This window comes from Suricata suricatta, chromosome 13 (genome assembly GCF_006229205.1).
Source record: "Suricata suricatta isolate VVHF042 chromosome 13, meerkat_22Aug2017_6uvM2_HiC, whole genome shotgun sequence".
Classification (NCBI taxonomy): domain Eukaryota; kingdom Metazoa; phylum Chordata; class Mammalia; order Carnivora; family Herpestidae; genus Suricata; species Suricata suricatta.
In genome coordinates, this window is record NC_043712.1 from 35,428,395 (window position 1) to 35,433,088 (window position 4,694).

At 47.4% G+C, this 4,694-nt stretch overlaps 1 pseudogene; it reads left to right on the plus strand.

Moving 5' to 3' along the window:
* The window catches only part of LOC115276290, a 7,772-nt pseudogene extending 3,647 nt beyond the window's left edge, over positions 1–4,125 (plus strand).
* Positions 4,126–4,694: the final 569 nt, after the last annotated feature.

Below are 4,694 nucleotides of genomic sequence, written 5' to 3' on the forward strand. Positions count from 1 at the left end.
TCAGCTGATATAGTCACCCAGGTCTCCTATACAAGTCACTTTAATGTCTAACATACCATTATATGAAACGACATCCTTGGGTATTTATCAGTAGACTGTTTTTTTGTTTCCTATATTCATTCACAAATATCGCTGTGACAAATGCCTTCAATGAGTGATACCAGTCCCTGAATCTCATTGATTCATTAGAATTTATCCCCAGATAGAAATGCTGAGTTATATGGACTTGCCAGCTTTTTCCTTTTTCTAGGCAAACTGCTCTCCAGGGAGGCCAGAGGACAGTGTATGGGACTCTTGAGTACATGTGTTCACTTCCCTTTCATGACTACACTGTGTTCCCAGCTGCCTTACAGCTCCCGAGTTAAGTAGGGGCCAGACCACAAGCAAAACCAAGTCCCTGACAGCAGAGGCTCCACACCCGTGGTTTGCAGCCACAAAGGCAAAAACTTTCCTTCCCTTCCTCACTCTCCCAGGTGGACTCCTACCCAGTTGGAGTTGTAGGTATCAGAGTTCCCAGTTTTCATTAATCTTGAGTCTGCCCCAAAGCCTGATGTGGCCATATCCCCTGCTGGCCATATCATGGTGGGAGACCAAGCATTCAGATCTACCCTTCTTGATGTGCTAGGGAGTGAGGGTGTGCCCGCACAAGCACACACACACACACACACACACACACACACACACACACACACACACCATACCACATGCCCAAAGGAGCAGGTAGTCAGCTTCACCAAAGGCTTCACCAAAGATGAGGGCAGCTCAATCAATCCATGACAGACTTGGAATGCTCTGGAGAGCATCTTTTCAGCCTTTATGATGCACATGAGGAAACTGAGGCCTAGGGACTCGCTCCAGCCACCCAGAATACCCATGTCGTGGGCAGGGCAGGTCCCATAGCTCTGGGCTCAGTGCACAAGATCTTCCTAGCCATTCAGTTCATTCCAGCTGAAGCATCTTTCATCCTGCACTTCTGCATGCTGGGCACGAGGACTTCCATGGCTGCAGCTCTCACATGGGGCAAATCCCGAGCAGCAATCACACCCACGGACATCGTTCATGGGCAGACGATCTGTGTGCACAGCCCTGGCTGTTGGGAGTAGGCAGGAAGGCTTCTCTAAAAGAAGCCACTACCTTGACCTCAGCAATCACAGCATATCCTTGTCACTATGGGATCCTGCTGTGGCACTGACTGTAATGTTTACTTTTCATTTTCTGGAGGGTCTGGGAGAGCCCCTGGGGGGAATGGGAGATAAGCTGGGGCAGAATTTCACGGTGGAGCACCCATGTGCACTGAGCAAATGGGATCACCCTCCTGTGCTATATTGAGAGATATGAAAAAGAGCCATAGGCTTGCACAGAAAACACAGTGAAACCCATGGTTGCATAAGGGGAGAGACCTCTCTGGGAGGGATCACTGGTTCTTTTCTCAGCACATTTGAATCCCCTTTACCTCCCAGAAACACTTGGCAATGTCTGGAGACAGTTTTGGTTGTTATGATTCAAGACGGGGTGCTACAGGCATCAGGTGCACAAAGGTCAGGGACGCTGGTAAGCATCCGATCATGTACAGGACAGCTTCCCCTGAACCCGGCCCTGAACAAAGAATTCTGCAGTACCACATGCAACAGTGCCCAGGCTGAGACTGTCTGGGTTCAATTCAGGGTGGGAGCTACCCTGTCTGACAACGTATCTGACATACTCCTACCATGACTGAAGCAAGTGTGCTGGACAGTGAGACGGATCAGAGAAAACACAGAGCCATTATTGGAAAGACAGACTCTTCTGAACATCTGTGCAGGAGAGAGAGGCAGCTATCTGACATTCAATCTTAGGCACCAAAGCTTTGGCTCCCCTGAGCCATGGTTACTCTTACCTATAAAACCTGAATGATGAAATCTTTTCCATGGGGTGTTTTAAAGAATATGGCACGGACGAGATGTTTTTGAATATTAAGATGGTAGACAACCATCCATTCCTACAAACACACACACACACACACACAAACATGCTCACACACGTACACACACATGCACCATTACTTTTAAGAAAGAGGTATACAGATTTTATGAATGAGGATTCTGAATATTGAGTCTGTGCAACTGCAGCTGGGAGACTGGAAATCCTCTATACAAAGGCAGGCAGGTCTTCCTATAAGTAGCTGCATGTGTGGAACATAAGAATGGAGGCAGAGTACCAGAACATTATGCAAAAATAAAGTACAAACATACAAGGACAAGGAAAAACATTCCTTAATTGCGCCTGGTCAATACCATATATCCTGCTATCTGCTCACTGTAGTCAGCAGGCTTAGGAAGAATTGCATTAACTGGTCAGTGAGCAGCATGCTTTTCATGCTATTGTGTGATTTAATCCTTGTGGTGATGTCATAAAGTTCTGCCCCTTACGGAACATTATAAATAATGTGTATGAAAATAGGCAGATCCCTATTCTGACGACAGTCAGTCTGCTGAGGTTGGGCAGACTGAAGAAGTCATCCCCGTCACGGCTAAGCCTTTACCTAGGCTTCATTCTGTCTGCATGGGGGTTAACAGTTGCATACAAGTTCCTTCCAAATTTTTTAAGTTTACAGATGCTTGAAAATTTGCTAGTTCTAAGAATGAGAGCTGCTTGGGATTCTCTACCCTGAGAAACTAAGAAACCCCAGATTATATGAAATGTGTGTGCATTCATATTAAAAGGAAATAATTTACGGCCTTTTCCGGTTCTTGATCATAAAGCAGAGGAAAAGTCCTCCTTCAATGGGGATGAGCTCTCCTGGGCTCCAGTCCAGCCTCTATCACCAACCTGCTCAGAAGATGAAGACAGGTCACTCCCCATCTCAGGGTCTCAGTTGCTTTTATTGGCAATGAGAATGCAACATCAGAAAAGGCCCTGGCACAGAGGTGACTGGAATATTTGAGGCTTTTCCTCAGGGCTAGTGCACTGTGAGTTCTGTTGTGTTCCAGCCCTGACCTTCTCTCATCTAAGAGCTAAGGACACTCCTACCTACTGTCTCTTACAGCCACTCTCCTCTTATACACATATGTTCTTCTTTATGTAGCAGAGACTTGATGGCATACTAGAATCCTGAGTCACTTCCCAGGAAGCCTGATGTGCTGCTTTTGTACTTTGCTGACGACAGAAGGCATCTCACATGGGAAAATGCCAACTGGTCCTCCCCTGTGGTGGGGTTCATCCTCCTAGGACTCTCAGCCCATCCAAGGCTGGAGAAGATGTTCCTTGTGCTCACCCTGTCGATGTACCTGGTGATCCTGCTGGGCAATGGGGTCCTCATCCTGGTGACCATCCTTGACTCCCGCCTGCACACGCCCATGTACTTCTTCCTGGGGAACCTCTCCTTCCTGGACATCTGCTACACAACCTCTTCTGTCCCTCTGGTCCTGGACAGCTTCCTGACTCCCAGGAAAACCATCTCCTTCTCAGGCTGTGCTGTGCAGATGTTCCTCTCCTTTGCCATGGCAGGAACAGAATGTGTGTTTCTGGGCATGATGGCATTTGATCGCTATGTGGCCATCTGTAACCCCCTGAGGTACCCTGTGGTCATGAGCAGGTCTGCCTATGTGCCCATGGCTGTCAGCTCCTGGATGGCTGGTGCAGCCAACTCTTTGGTGCAGATCTCTCTTGCAGTACCGTTACCCTTCTGTGGGGACAATGTCATCAACCACTTCACCTGTGAGATCCTGGCTGTCCTGGAGATGGCCTGTGCAGACATCCTCATCCATGTGATCAGCATGGGGGTGGCCAATGTGATCTTCCTGGTGGTTCCAGTTCTGTTCATCTGCTTCTCTTACATCTTCATCATTGCTACCATCCTGAGGATCCTCTCCACTGAGGGGAGGAAAACGGCCTTTTCTGCCTGCTCTGCCCACCTCACTGTGGTGGTCATCTTCTATGGGACCATACTTGTCATGTAGGGAAGCCCAAGTCTAAGGATCCCAAGGGGGAAGACAAAGAGGACCTTTCAGACAAGCTCATCCCTCTCTTCTATGGGGTGGTGACCCCCATGCTCAACCCCATCATCTACAGCCTCAGGAACAAGGACGTGAAGGCTGCTGTGAGGAACCTGGTGGCTCAGAAATAGTTCACCCAGTGATAGAGGAGGGGTCCGCTGCAAGTCTCACTACTGTGGAGGAGAGGCCTTTTGTTATTACAGCTCCCACTCCAAAGGCAAGTTATATTAACTAAAATGATCGCTTGCTCTTAAGTCCATTTTCAGGGAATGTGTAAGGTTTCAGATTGTATCATCTGAGTTTCAGCCAAATATCTGAGAGCTTCAAAGATGCCAGACAATAAATTGCTAATGTTATGTCTGAAGACGTTCTGAATACACGCTAAACCTGAGGATAAAGGACCATTAGAGCAAGCTGAATGGGCCACACAGTGTGCAAGCTACAGAGTCAGTGCACAGAGAGGGCTCTCACAGCCACTTGTCATCCCTACTGGACTCCCTAGGGCAGCCAGTGACACAAGGAGGAAGTGGAAATTTTTCATTATGGATTCTGTTCACCTGACATATCAAGAAGGGAACAAAGACAAGGTTTCTACATAGAAAATTCTTTGGTGGAAATAATCTAGGCTGATAAACTGAATTGCTTTTTAACTATGAGAAAATTGAGGCCATTTTTTCTCGGTGCACTTCACCTTATGAAATACTGCTATTAAATTAAATT